This window comes from Thunnus maccoyii, chromosome 5, assembly GCF_910596095.1.
Source record: "Thunnus maccoyii chromosome 5, fThuMac1.1, whole genome shotgun sequence".
Taxonomy (NCBI): Eukaryota; Metazoa; Chordata; class Actinopteri; order Scombriformes; family Scombridae; genus Thunnus; species Thunnus maccoyii.
The window spans coordinates 18,234,558-18,250,647 of NC_056537.1; the positions used below are offsets into that span (position 1 = coordinate 18,234,558).

General features: G+C 38.2%; 1 long non-coding RNA gene across 5 annotated transcripts in view; it reads right to left on the reverse strand.

The window, feature by feature from the left end:
• Positions 1–15,869, reverse strand: part of LOC121896879 — a 99,525-nt gene extending 83,656 nt beyond the window's left edge. For 4 of the 5 annotated variants that reach the window (XR_006096133.1, XR_006096131.1, XR_006096132.1 and 1 more), the window contains exons 1-3: positions 15,649–15,869; positions 14,340–14,420; positions 12,153–12,205 (exon numbers count right to left, since the gene is read on the reverse strand). This is a non-coding gene — a long non-coding RNA (uncharacterized LOC121896879). The remainder of the gene's footprint in view (positions 1–12,152; positions 12,206–14,339; positions 14,421–15,648) is intronic. The other variant, XR_006096129.1, reaches the window with a different exon arrangement.
• Positions 15,870–16,090: the final 221 nt, after the last annotated feature.

Sequence of the window (16,090 nt, forward strand, 5' to 3'; positions counted from 1 at the left end):
TCTCTTCACATATGCCATGGCAATGCTGGAATAGATGGGGCAAGGGACAGTCCAGCAGATGACGGTCATGGAACACTTATGGATGCCAACTGCTCTGCATCGGCATAAATGAGGTTCTCTTATTTCTGAGTTGGTCCAATTTCCAGCCATTCTTGAAAAAAGGAGAGTGTTTGCAAACAAAAGAACCTGTATTGCTTGTTAGTTATCAAATCACCCACAAAAGCATTGGCAAGGCAACCGTAAGCAAGTCGCGGATTCAAATATGTCATCAGCAGAGTCTTGTGATTGGTTCGCTTGCTCCATGTGAAAAGCATAACCAGACAGACATAACCCTTTACGTGCATGTCCCTGCAATGTTACTGCTTTCAATCACAACACAGCTGTACCGCCATTTTCCCTGAAATATCACTAGGTCTCGTGGTTTGAAATTGGCGGTACATATTTCCCTGAATATCGATCCCTGCTCCCATTCACACATGACCGCATGCACATGCAAATGTTCCTGAACATTTCAGGGACAGACTGCATAGGTGAAAGGGGCTTAAGACATACCAAGTGCTTATCAACCAACTGCCTATTTAACACCAGCTGTAAATTCTGTTTTTGCTGACCTTCAGTGTTTTTTTTTGCTGCAGTGATGTAAGTGTACTGCAGGGTATGTCAGTACACTCTGACATCACTGTTGGTGTGTTTACATCCAGTTTTTATTAAATTTTAAACTGTTTAAAATTTTAAAATCTGTGTTTTTTAGCTTGCTGTATGCTTGACTTTCTTCACCAGCTACTTGTTTACTTTGATTTTCTGCTGTTTCACATTAGGTAGTGTGCTGTTGCCTTATCTAAACTTGTCTGAAACAGCCAAGTATAGAGACCCGAAGTTATGACATCACATCTGGGCTAGCCTTTGTTCTATTAGCTTCTGTACCTCAGTGCAATCTCTCATTACACATTTCTTTCATCTGTCTTTCTGAAAAATTAAAGCATGTTCATGGAGTTTACTTTGCATATTCTACAAAAAATTAGCATCCAAAGAATTTGCTTTTAGAGGTTGAAAACTTTGTTAAAATTGCAAAGTTTAACAACTATTTATTCATTAGAATACAAAAAACTACAGCGACAATATAAATTTACCAGCACAGCATTGCAGGTACTTAAATCATTGTAACATGGTTTCATCCATATCCATAGTAGTCACAGACACACTCATCTAAAGTCAGTTTTTCAATTCTTTAGCTGTGATCTCTGCTGTCTAAAAATGTCTACACTATTTGCAGCCCTTTGTTTAAAGCTTGTGGGAAATGTGGTCCATTAAAGGCCTTTAACAGAAATACTGAACAATATCAGATTGTTTTTTTTTTTTTAAATTACCATCCTTAACCAAACATATGGAGTGAATAACATGACATACTGCATTATTGTTAAATGTTTTTTCCTACTTCTGGAGAAGAATCCAAAAGTTACAGTTTCACTATAGTTTCACAGAGTTGGCGAAAGGCAACCATAGAGTAAATGTTAAGTGATCATTCTCAATTAGATTTTAATATTTTTTGATTTATGAACATCCATACCAAATTTCATGGCAATTAGCCAATAGAAAACTTTGTTGAAATTACAAAGTTTAACAACTATTTATTTGATAGAATACAAAAAACTACAGCTACAATGTAAATTTACCAGCACATATTTAACAGGACGTATGGTAATTCTGTACAAGCAATATTCCAACTGTAGTCTGACCAATGCATTTTTGAGGCACATACCAATATTGATATTTGAGTTTTAAAAATCTGATAATTATATATCGACTGGATATTAATTTTCTTTGCACAACTCATACCATAAATACACAAACACTTGATAAGGTGCAATGATTGGATCAGCAATGATTAGTTTGCGACTGTCGACTGGGGTGTCCTCAGTGCACCCCAACCGCATGTATCACCAGGGCGGGGACTGGGTCACGTAAAAAGCGTCATGGGGTCTGTAGCGATGACTTCAACAGTGTTTGTGTAATTATTCTCACTGACAGAAAGGGAAGACAAAAGTTCTGAACTGCAGTTTTTCAACCAAGCAACGTACAACCAAGCAACGTACTGGGCATTTTATTTCTGAAAAATAAACTTGTTGCTACTCTCTTGTGGGCTGAAATATACATCAATATCAATATATCTGTAATTAACTAATATCGGCCAACTTACAGTTCTGGCTGATTTACTGGTTGGGCTCTACTCCTCATATCTTTTTTGATTACTATTTTAATGGTGATCAAATGATGCTGTCTGATGTGTTTCATGTGATGTCTACTTAGAAATTGATAATTACTGTATTTGTGTGTTGTCTGACAGAAAACAAAGAATGTAATACTGTAGAAAATGACTATCTTCATAGTCTGTTTATGTTCACCTTAATGTATCATGTATTTATCTAAAAATTCAAAATGTAACATTTCTAGAGTCGTAACTATTAATTAATAGATTAGTTGATTGACAGAAAATGAATAGGCAACTATTTTTGAGAAAAATTGCCAAATGTCCTGGTTGCAGCTTCTAAAATATGAGGATGTGAAGTTTCTCTGTGTCATACATGACAGTAAACTGAATATTTACTGGATTTTGAACTGTTGATCAGACAAAACAAGACATATGAAGACGTCACCATGGGCTCTAAGAAATTATAATACCTACATTTTTCACAATTTTCTCACATTTTGTAGATAATACAATTAAAAAATAATGAAAATAATCCTTAGTTGCAGCTCTACACATTTCATAAATTGTGTATAAAATATATCAGAGCCGAGACAAAAATAGAACTCCTTATTGTAACATTGATAACGTTTCCTGTCACAGACTGGGTTATTGTGGAGAACCAATACGATTCCAGTCATCAGTGAGACAGAACGTCAGATCAGCATGTTTTTTGTGATGTTGCTTTTAGTTCTTTAATGTGAGTCCATGCGGCCAGACTGCTCACAGACTTGGCCGCTGGCTGAAGCCAATTGTCTGAGTTAGGCATGAGAACACAAGACTCCCCACTTGGAAAAAAGGAGGAAAAAACAGTGGAGGAGTTTTAGCAGTCAGCCCTCAGACAGGAAGACTCTAGAGGAAACACCAGAAAGCCATTAACTAACCACAGTATTATGGTGATCTATTTGCTGGAATGGGCTACAGACAGCTAATGAACAAGCCTTACCCCCCTCCTCCCAACTCACCACCCATCACACACACATATATACACAGACACATCACATATACACACACTGAGAGGCAACACACACTGAGAAGCAATGCTGAAAGAGCTCTTGCTTGTACAAAACAGCGTGACAGATCAATGCCTGATTCCTAAATCAAGGGAAAAGGTTATTCTCTGTCTCACTGGGATTCCACTTACTATCCCCCTATATCTAAGACACTCCCATACCCATTTAAACCAAACAACTCAACCCCCCCCCCCCCATCAAAACAACACACACACTTGCACACATCTCCTAATTAAGAGTGAGGCGGTGGGGCTTTTTGTGTCTGTGGTTATGCTTGCAATGTTAGTGTCTGGAGTGTGAAAACAGATCTGATGGACTGGTGCCCTCAGCTCTCCCTGATCAGGCTCCAGCAGGTATCCCCCATGATTGACAGCTCACAGGTCAGCCGCCCATCTCTCAGTCTGTTAGAGGGTGGGCGGTAAAGAGATTTGGAATGCCTGGGACCCTGATTGCTTTATTGCTCGCCTGTCAGAACCATTGTACAGCTCTGTATTATTAGGGCTCGCCATCTCTCACCGTCTGGAAGGTGTCGCGTCTGAGCTCTGCATAAAGAATCACCCCACCATTCAAAATCCTCTTTCTTTTTGGCTGAAAGGAAGAAAGCACAGATTTTTCCACTGAATCTCCTGTATTGGTTTGTCAGATAATGCAACACAAGTGTCTCCAGGGAATGGTTTGGATGGCGCTGCTTTTACACTCCAATGCAGAAGATTTGAGATCCCATTTGGCAATAATTTATCAAGTGATACCAACAATAGTCTATAACATTATACAGGAATTACTCTAATGCTGCTGATTTTGTGTCTAATCATGTTGAATTTTTTACTACCATGGTGTCCACACACCTCAAAAAGGACACAATAGCAAGCTTCTTTATTTAGCATGTTGCATTTTTGTTGTTTATTTCACTTGTTTATAAGCCAAAAACAATTCATTTTTTAAATATTTTGGTGTAACAAAAACTTAAAAGCAGTTGCATAAGTGGAATGAAGTATGCATTAAAATGCATATATTTCTGAATAATGGTGATTAAGAGTTGATTTTTTGACAATATCACAATTTAGGTTAACCTAGCCTTAATGTAATTAGTTTGGTAAGCTAATGGTGAGCACCACATAAACATTTACACTGCAACAACATATTATACTTCAGTCTATAATCAAGACAAGTGCAGCATGTTTTAAATCCAACATATTTCTTTTACCATAAAAAATGTTGCAAACTACAGTGGTGAATAATAATAATAAGGTCATGAACAAACAGTGATTTCATTGTATTGTCACTTGCTGAGAAAAGAATGAGTCAGAAGTACAAGCATCTGTATGATAATATTGCAATCTGATTATATTAATTTCTTTTTTACCCTTTACTTCCTCAGCTAGATGTTTCAATTTGACAAACCAATCACAAAATGCCAGTGAAGTACAAAAGTACGGTATAGTCTAAAATGCCCTATATTGCCTTGACATGTAAGGGTAACACAGACAAAGGAAAGTGAGGTAATGTTCTGAAAAGTATTTCTCTATAGTTCACTGCAGCTAGAACAAAGAGCCTCCTGCAAATATACAATGGCCCCGTAAACAATGCCTCTACACAAATCCCTCGCTGATTTTTTTTCTTGTTATTCCCCAGGCCGAGATGACAGACTGGCAGGTTGTTGAAGGTCATCAGAGCAGTGCCTCCTGGTCCCCTGGAGCCCAGGTGATGGCCAGGCCACATCCCCAAGTGCTCTTGCTGCTCCAGGCCATAGCAGAGACAAGCCCACTGGGGTGCCACGTCGCTGTCTCCATGGAGATGAGGCGACAGGCTGGCCACGGCTCAGACTCACACCTTTGTGGTCAGCGACTGAGCGTCCCTGAGGAGACTTCCCTGCCTAACAGCAGTTGCACACAAGTTGTGATCACCCCCACTTCCACCCCAAAACCATTCACCATCTTTTTTTGTTGTCTTCTTTAATGCCAGTGCAAGCACAGCACACGGACGCTCCCCCCCTCCCTCCCAACAGTCTAACCCTCCTTGCCCTGGCAGTGCTACCCTTGTGAGGCCTGCTGGGAACAGTGGTGAGATGTTAGATTAGACCTGCAAGTCTGGGCAGGGCCTGAGAGGGGATGCAACGCAAAGGGACTGCCCACTCTGTCTATGGCTCATGCTCCATTACGGTTTTATCTGGGGGTGTGAAAGTATCATTCCCAAATGCTGTCTCCTTTAAGATCCTCTCACAATTGGCTGCTGAAGAAAACTGGCTTGAATAGCTCAGTTCAGTATCCCTGTTGATCCATGTTATCATGTCTCATTAGACCAATCATATTTGACAGATAGTTGAATAGCACATGCATAATTTCAAATGTACACATCACTGACAAGTAGCTTTCACGTTAGTAATCATATTGATTTTTAAAGCATGACTGTTCCTTATTGTGTATGTATCCTAATCTGAAAAAATGAATGATAACCTCTTCATCACTCTACCCCCTGAGTGTTCTTACTGGAAGCCATATTGATTTTGTTAGTCTGAGAGTCCTTGCATTGCCTGGCCTTTACCTCAGGGACAAATCTAATTGTTTATCTCTGGACAGACTTCTGCCTTTACTCCCTTCTGTCTCATTATGTGCCAAGATTTGTCAAGTCAAGTCTCTCCACACTCTCAAATCTCGCTTTACAACATGTCGTTCGGCAGAACACTACAGATGGCTTACTTATCAACAGACCCTCCCACATGGAATGCTACAAACATGACAGCACAACACACTTGCAAAAATATACACAAACTGACATACAATGTAATCACACTCTGGAGACGCGATTACACATACTGACACACAAAACATGAGTCACATTTTTTTTAAGAAGCTTATTTTTGAAATCTTTGTGCATGCTTACTTGGAAAAAAAAAATCACAAGTACCCATTGATTGTTTGAGATCTACAATACACTGCACAACAATGGCATTATAATAGTTACTATTTTTTACTGCTGCATTCAAGACAATGTTGTTATTTCTCCTCATTTATAATAAATCTTATCACAGATGTCTTACAGTAGAAAAAAAACATTGATCAAAATGAAATTTCCCACAAATGTATATATGCAACTGGTACTTTAACCAGTTGAGTCTTGTCAATAAATGTATTTGACTAACAATAATATTCTACTTGGCTGATATTGGAAATGATTTAATGTTCAACTTCGGCTGCTTTGAGTCAAGAAGTGTAACTTAGTAAATGCATGTAAGTGAGATTAAATCAACTGTAATTCAAAGGTGACTGAATGACTAAGGCTACTTTATACATCACTGCAATCCCAGTTGTATTTATATACTTTTCATTTTACAACATAAGCCCTTTCTGTGGCAAGTCATTTCAGAAGCTCCACCAAAAAATATACGAGAAAGTCGGGACGAGTAACGCAAAGCTTTTTAGACAACTCTAACTCAGTATGTAGTATACAGCATGTCAAAATGGAGCACATAGGGTTAAATCACTTGAGTGGGGATGCCATACTCAAGTGACTCATAAATGGACATATTCTTTAAAAAGAAAATCCAAAAATCTATCAACCATTTATAGAGATATAAATACCAAATGAGTTAACAAAAGAAAATGCAAAATGGTTTGTATATGAAAGTATGATCAACACTTCCAAATATCAAATTTGTGTATGGTATGAACGATACACTAAGGGACGTCTTTATTCTTTTACATCAAAGTCCCACAACCATTTCTAACATGGAGGTTTGTTTTACTCTCAAAATCAGCATGTTAGTAGCTGCTCTAGAAACGCTACGATCTATAAAGCTTTAGGATACTGTGATTCAAATCAGATAAGGGTTAATATTTTAAGTCAAGCAACTATCTTGTCTAATTATGGCCTTCTGCAAAGCTGCCTACAGTAAAAACGTCATTAGATGGCCAGACAAGATTAACAAACGTAACAGCTGACTACCTTAATTTTATGACAGAACATTTTTGTAAATATTGTGACCAGTTTCTTTCTTATGATCTTTTCTTCTCACCAGCCCTCCAAACTCTTTCAGGCCATTGGAAGCCCTTGGTCAGGTTTTATCAGTGAGTTAACTCCAACGAAGTAGGCCAGATCGATAAGCACATTCTCAGAAAGGAGCCAGAGAAGAGAGTTAGAGGCGCGGGGGAGAGAGGCGCGAGAGGCAGGGAGCAATCAGAGAGCCATGGATGTGTGTGCCTTCAGGAGTGGATCGATGCACTGACAGGAGCCCTGCTTTGTTCTCACACAGTGCTCAGATGTTAGGCGTGCTTAACATGATTGCTTAAAGGTTTTTGTTTGCCTACTTGTGTTTTTGTTTGTCATTTTGCTCTACTTATAGTATATCCTGCTGTCGCTTTTGTTAGTAAGTTAGATAGGTAGTTAGGTTGGCGATCTTGAGTCTCATTGTTTCTTACACTTTTTCTTTCTAAATCAGCAGGGGTTTTAACTGGCATTTTAGTCTTCAAATTTCTGAGCATGGATAATGGCCAAGTCTATAACTACAGGCAGCAAAAGTAACAACAAAAAAAGCTGTTCTGAATACACCATTTTATTTAAAAAAAAGATGATTAACAATAGCCAACAGCATGCTTCTGAACCTATAAAAAAATCAAGTGCGGAAGTAAGCATTCAGAAAGACTTTGGTGCCCTTCGTTCTTTAAATATGAGGATTGTTTGCTTTTGACAAAATGGGTCTTTGACATCACTTGTCATTTCTCTAGTTCCAAAGAGTTTTTCAGCATTACAAAACTGCATTCTTCATCCTTATTCCACATCCTTATACCACCCAGACCAAGTTAAGCACTTTGCCTCGCTAAATACTCTGCCAAGAATTACTTCTAACAAGAACTTGGGTGTGCCTGAATCCTCACAGAAAGGTGTTGACCGCAAAGGACAAGTAGGTGTCAATAGATCTGCTCTCAGCGCCTATGGGACGTTGAGACGCATGAGCTCTTTTCCAAGGCTTAATAAGATAGCACAGATGCGCCCTTGTCTGAGCAGAGCCCTGTGTCTCATTGTACTTTGGCCTCCCAACCCTGCCATTGCAAGACCTCTATTGCATTGGCCGCATGAGAGGGTCTCATTAGGACAGACAAACGAAAACTGGGGTCAAGGTATATAAAGGTAGCCACAGCTAAGGAGCATGCCTCTAAGATGAGTTGGGAGCTCCACCATATCCTAGAGCCACCCCTGCAGACCTCTGGCCCTCCCCATCATGACCTCCAATATCCACCATTATTTGATGAAGCAGAGCTTGATAATTATTTTGCGTGGATGAAGAAGGGGGCACAGTGTGAAAGGAGTGTCTCACTCTAAGGGAAAGGATAGTAGGGGATGACAGAGAAAAAAAAGGAAAAAAAAACTAACAAAAAAAAAAAAGATCAAAAGCAGGCCTTTCGCTTTTCATGCCTCAGAGGCTCCAAAGAGGATAAGGAACAATTGGGCCCTGGGTATTCTGTCCTCTCTGGCAATTAGACTCAGCTGATGAAGTGAAAGGGATGAATGGCAGGGTTCAAGGCCTTCTCTAGGATTCACACAACAGGGTGTGTTTTTACCTTCTTCTCCTTTATCTTCATCTCTCTTTAGAGTGGCAGAAATGCAGCTGAAATATTTCCAGATGAAGACAATGTGATTCAAGGTGGCAAAATCTTAATCACGAGGGCTGATGAGATTGAAGAGGTTTAAGAGGAGCTAAGGGGCACAAACAGACTTGCATGCAATCATGTATATACAGACATTTTCAAGACAGTGCACAAAGAGATGTGCCTCTGTGATTACAAGACATTTTCTAATAAAATGTAGTCTACTTTGCTATGAGTTTGTATCATGCATCCATCATTAGTAACATTAACAGCTATTACATGCTGCACTGCAGTTATGTATTGTGTTCAATAGGCTGAAGCAGATGCACCTGACATATGGACAATTGTTCATTCATAGTGTTCAATGTGTTCAGGAACGTACCTGATTGGTCAATTTTTACTAATTAAACAAAACACTGCAATTTTCAATAATTTAGTTTAGACAAAGAGCATGCTCACATGTAGAAAAAATATAATAAATAAAATATATATAAATATAATAATAACATTTGTTCATTTAAATAATGAGATAAATAAGCATCTAAATTCTGACAAACCTTACAAATCACTGATTTTATAAGTAAGATTTGTGGTAGGATGTATTTTTCACATTTTTTACACTACTATGAGTTGTAATTGTTTTTAAAAAAGTACCAACAATTACTTGTGCTGAGACAAAAAATAATCATCTACTGCGTCCACTGAGACAAACAGTAAACTACAAATTTAGAAAATAATTTGGAGCTGTGTAAAAAACAGAAGAAAATCGGAAGAAAAAAGATCAAGCAGCTCGACTGATTGATGTGGATTAAATGTTGCTACGCATTTGTTGTGGATGTCTTGCAAACCACCAGGTTCTACAGAAATCTGATTACTTCATATTTCCACTTACATAATCTTTGTATAATATGCATATGCGGTATCACCCTTGCCAAAAGGTATGCAGTCCATGCCAATTTCTTGACAGTCATACATTAATTATTTATTAAAGTGCAGCACTGACAGTTGACATTAAACTTCGTGTGAAGTTCTCCAACGCGTAGGAGTAAGTTTTAAGTTGACACATTAAGTAAAATGTAAAGTTATCTGTTGATGTTGGCAAAGAGGTTTTTGAAAATCTGGTTTCACTGAGTTTCATTTTGGAGATGGAGGATGAAATGGAGAAAAACAAAACAAACAGTGACAATAGAGCTTGTAGTTGGGTTAAGGGCTAAAGTCCATTGCTGTACTTTGAAGGTCGGTGGCTCAAATCATTTTCAGAGCTAAATAAGTGAACTAAAAGTAAATAAATACAGTGCATCCTGTACTATGATGCTATGGAGCATCCTACAAGCATTCATACCACATCCCAACAGATACTACTGTAGAAATATCACATTTGCTTCAAATGTCATATTATCAACAAAACTGCACCCATCCTGCTTTTATTCCAAAATGATGTTGTAAATGTAAAGAATTTTATAAAACATTTGACTTTTACAGTGAATTATTGCAGTGATTTAGGTTTAAGCTGCTCTAATCTTAAATGCATAAACCACTTGCTGCCATTAAGTTATCGTATATTTCACAGAAAATTTCTTACAGTGCCCATGCCAGCAAATGGGCCCCGAGGCTTTAACGATACTGCCACACTGCACTAAAACCTTAAGATGATTAGTGATATTCTTAAAACCTAGCCAACTGATAATGTGTTTAAAGAAGCGATACGGCTTTTGCAAGCTTTGAGTTCAAAGTCTGAGAAGCATGGGGTCAGAATGCCAATGGGCTAAACAAAGAGTAGCCAAAATGGGCTTTGGGGGATTTGAAAGTTAGGCCCCTGAACCCCTTTGATGAAAACAGAGCTATGGCCATAGAAATACTAAGTATCAAGTGCCTGGGACTGTGTTGCTGCCAAAGAATCGTGAGTTTGGCATGTGGAATGACCCAGTATACTGTATGTTCAGTAACAATTAAAAAAAATCACTAAAGTAAAAGCTAAGAAGCAGGTAAATGCTGTTTTATTCAGATAATATTCAGGGCTCCAACCAATGACCAACATCCGGGACAATTTAAGGTCGTTTTCCCAAAACAGGTCCACTTGGCCAGATGGACCACAGCATTGATGGGTGCCAACACTAATCTGAACATTCCTACACTCAAATATATTTTGACATTTCTATACCAAGTTATATGAGTGACACAGCCACTTGGTTCAAAAACAAGAAAAACACAAAGGATGCTCAGTGTAGCCTCTAATTACTTATATGTTTCAATTTCAGGTTTGGATGATCCATTTTTAAATTCTGTTTTAAGGTTCAATCAGGTGGTAAAAACTTTTTTTCTTCACCATCTGTTTTAAAGGAAGTTATCTGCTAACTCTGGAAATATTCAACTGGCTAATTAGTTCTACTTTGACTCTCAGCAAGTGTCCTGTTTTAGTTGGTGAGCTTGATGATACAAACAAGAATAAAGATGATTCAAACTCAAACTTGAGCAGATTTTCCCATCTTGAGCAGCCTTGAGCAATTAAGTAGGCATGTTTTCATCTTAGTCTAATGATAAATCCATTAAGTCCAAAAGAATCCCACCGTGTTCAAAGTTATTATTACTAAATTGACAATAAGGCTAACAGTATAACCTGACCAAATGTACAATGCGATTAATAAATCTCTTTCTTTAATGTCAAGATACCTGAAGTCGTTAAATGAAAATGAGCAAATAATCTAAAATCGTAATCAATCAAAAACTCAATTATGCATGTTTATTATTATCCTGCCAGTTATAGTGTACCACCTCTATGTAGCTACATCAACAACTGATTAGTGCTGGAGACAGCCATAATGACAAATAGAAAATATGATGGAGAAGACGATTAAATTGGAGAATTTCAATTAGCCTATGTGAGGTCTTTGAATATTTCCTGATGGCAGTGATGGTTAGCTCACATTTAAACAGTTATCATCATGTTTCCAGTTAAAAGTATTCAAAAGGTGCATGGTGAGTCATACAGTGTCATTAGTGTACCGCAACAACACACACATTGGAATTCAGTTACATTGTCTGCAGCTACAACTAAAAGACACAAATGTTCAGGATGTGGCACAACAATGCAGAGTAACAAGCGTAGCTGTAATACCAGTGGATCATACTTTTCATAAAGAGAATAACATCAGGGTCTGGATAAATGAATCTATGCTTTCCTCTGTTTCTACTCAGTTATATGAGGAAACAGACATATTTATAGTACACTTTTCCAGTACATAACTGAATGCATACAGCAACACTATTCTAGCAAACCTATCAAGTAGAATTTTCATGGGGTTCAACACTTACCTTTAATTCTTTTTCTCTAACACTGACTCTTTGTAGTCATCAAGCATCTTCAGCTGTAGAAAGTAAACGTAACTTGTCAGAACACGTTTCACTGCAACAAAATGCACTATGATGCAATAAGTCTGTTGCAATAACAATAACTCTGAGGGAGAAAAAAATTACTTTCATTCAACGATAATATGCATGAAACTGAAATAGGACATGAACAAGTTTACCCAAAGTATACAGATGGCACAAAAGGTACATAATTTGAAGATTGCGATAAATACCATGTGACTTTGACATCCTGCGTTCAAGTTGAGCAACCTTAGATATTTATTATTGAATTCTCTGTACAAATCTTCACTGACTCAATTTTTGCTCTAACCTATTCAATGATCAGAAAAGCACAATCACAATAAAATTGACATTTATCAAACACCATATGTTATATTTTTCAAGTCATTCCTCCTTACTGTCTTTATTTTAATTGATCATTTTCAGTTTGGAGGACATCTTCCTTTATATTTATAATCAATAAAACTTATTCCATTATTCAGTCTATTAACACTGACAGATCCCTCCCGATGACACAAATAGATGGGATGCAAAAAATATAACGGGTGTCTTTTTTTTAATTGTTCAAATTTTCTGTCTTTTTTTAAGGTGACAGGGCCATTACTCCAAAGTCACCACTTATCGGCAACATCACTGAGGATTAATGGTTTCACTTGTGCTAGTAAGAAATGTTTAAGTTGTCCCGATTATCAGTGCAAGAAAAAGAATAATGGTTATTTGTCATTGTGTTAAGCAGTGAGAGAGACTAATCTAACAAAACACTGAGTTAAGAATGTCATTAACCCTTAGTGGGGAGACTGAAAGGGATACGTGTTGGACTATGCACAGTCTGAAATGAAGGTTTGCCTTCAGGAGAGCTGGATTTATAGTTGGACAATCTATCAGCAACTATACTATTGTGTATGAGAGGTGTTGTGCACAGACAATTATGTTCAAATGAAGGTAATAAAGACTAAAAAGGAGTGTATTTTCACTTACAAATGAAGAAATCTAAAGTTTCTATACCTTCAAACATCAATGTGATATTATCTTTCCCATTGATTTGGCTCATAACTCAGACTATGACTGGATGACAAAGAGGTCAAAAGATGAAAAAGGTTTTCCTATAACGTGCTACATAAGAACAAATGATCTGAAGCTTGAGAAACCAGGGGTGGAGAATCAAGGACCTTAAAGTCAATCAATAAAAAGCATGTCAAAGGAGAACCAACCAGAATAAGCAAGAGAAGCTGAACTATAGCAACTGAAATCCAAAATTTTACAATAAATATCATAATAGAGCAACACTGAATAAATTCAGTAATCAAATTTACTAAATAATTACTAAATGTGACAATAAATGAAAAAATAGTAATAGATTACAATGTCAATTTAAAATAATTGGAATTTAAATTTAAATAGAGACTTATAGTTTGTTTGCAACAACAGCAATTACCACCAGCAATAACTGCCATACTACCCATTTAACACATTTGTCTGGTGAAGGATTTTTTTTTCCGCCGGTACAGTCCCTGAAGCTTTTGTACTGATCGTGCAGGCTTGTTCCTGCACTAGTAATCTCCTACATTATTTTCCTTGTCTGTCACCTTTATAGTATCTATTAGCCGCTCTCTACTATCTGTTTGTGGGGCATTTTCTCTTCCTTTTCCCCATGAATTTTTTATATATTGGAGGGAGAAAGATTGTTCTTTGCAATGAGGCCAGCGTGGCCTCAGTAAGACAAATTGCTCCAGAACGTCTAAATGGCAGTCAATGATAACTCATTGTAAGGAGAGTAAGTGACTTCCAATGGAGTGGATAGGGGACAGAGAATAATGGCAGAGCACAGGTGAAAAATAGATGTTTGGCTCGGTGTAATTACTCCATTAGGGGGCTCTCTGTTAATCTACCAAACCACAGCAAGTGTTTTTACAGCGATGAGGAGGTGACGGGCGAAAATGACTGCAACTGGACAGAGAGGAGCCCCGCTACCTCCCCAATCACAACACACACTATGAAGTGTTTACTAATGGACAAATGTACTCTCAGTCTGCGCTCTCTGCAGCATCCCACATGAGCTACTCCAGTTACAAGTAAGTGTGGTGGTAGATGTATTGACCAAGTTCATCATTGAGCTAACATATTAATTACCTGCAATATGGTCCCATGCGTTCAGAGTGTTTTAACCTCCACTGTCTCAATTGTGCACTGGGAGATGGATCAGCTGTGAGCCTGTTAAACATGAAAATCTGGGTTAGAACAAAAAGGGACAAAGGAAAACCCACCCGCTGGAAATCAACACCCCCACTCTGCTGATTTCCAGACAAACATAATGATAACAATTTTTTGACCATTTGGTGTCTGCTGCTTCCGCCTGTGGCAATCTAGACAAAAGAAGCCCGGGAAAAAATGGTCCAATATGGTCTTAAGAGTTTATTCTGACCACACAATCTGTTTTCTTAAGTCAACTTTTAAAACACTGCTATGAGCAGTGCCCACAGCTTTATCACTGAAGCTCAGATTGACCTTGTATTCACCTTTATACTATTTCCCATCTGTTTAGGTTCCACCCTACAATCCATCCCAGTTGGCTGTAGGCCCACTTTGCATTGGGCTTTCTCAGTGGAACCCTGAACAAAACCCTGTAGGAGCAAAAAGACTTTGTGTTTGGGCTATTTCAGAGAAATTTCAGCTTACATCTCAGCATTTCTCTCGACATCCAACAAGCCTACTTTGACTGTTCCGGCTGTTCCCCATGTGCAACATAAAGAAACCCCAGCAAGTGTAAGAGATTTACCCTTGTTTTACTGCATCTTTTCACTAAATCAGTATAGTCCTCCAGCATATGGCACAGTTAACAAGAAAGGTTAGAATGATGCAGTCAATTTTGCAGCTTAGTTTTTTAAAAGATAAACCGTGCCCACCATGTAGTGAGGCTGATAAGGAAAACATCCACCAATATAAACAAAAAAAGTAATTACATTTTTTAGAAAATTAGTCCATTCTTGTTTCTTTAAATGGCCCCACACTTTCATTTGACTTGCATTAGATTTAGCAGTGAATTGAGTCCATACACATTTATCTACATCCTTGCTTATACTGTTGGTGGGCAGATACAAATCCTCACCGCAGCTCATTAGAGGGGTAATTTGACCTTCAACTAGATTGAAAAAAAACGTTGAAAGCTATCAGCAGGCAGGTGTACATGGCTCAAAACACATACAAAGGCACCAATAGGGGGAAATACAAGGCGTCCAGCTGGACAATTTTCACTGCCCCAAACGCTACAGGTTGTGGTAAGGGGACTTCAAATGCTAAGGACAGTGAGAGGTGCCATTATCACTCACTGCTGAAAACGAGCACGGTGACCCGATTAAAGCGAGAATTTCTGGGTCACGGTCTTGTTTTTCAATGCTTAATTTGTCTATCGATAGTGACACGGTCCGTGGCTTGCACCTACCTGTAATATTATCTTTCTAAAAGTCGTGGTTCAGACAGGGGCCTTGTCACTGTAACCCAACACAGAGTGAATGAGCGGATTGGCCTGCAGCGTGTTGTGAGTGGGGAGGAAACGGCGACTGGATGTGGAAGTTGTGGGCTGCGGCGCCGCTCAGTGGACGCTCCGGCTTCAGGAGCCGCTTCCTCACTGTGCAGCTCTCAAACACGGCAGCCTTCCGGGCATGCAAGACACGCACCCACACTTCTGCAAGTTTTCAAACCCCGGACTTTTTTTTTTTTTTTTTTTTTTTTTAGAAAGTATTGAGTTACTCATAAATGTAATCTTTTAGGTTTTAAGAGTTGTATACTTTTTTGAAAGAAGTTAGAAGGAAAAACAATTTGTTGCTTGAATTTTTCAGTATATAGGTTAATACCTATCGAAAAAAATATTAGTATATACAGGA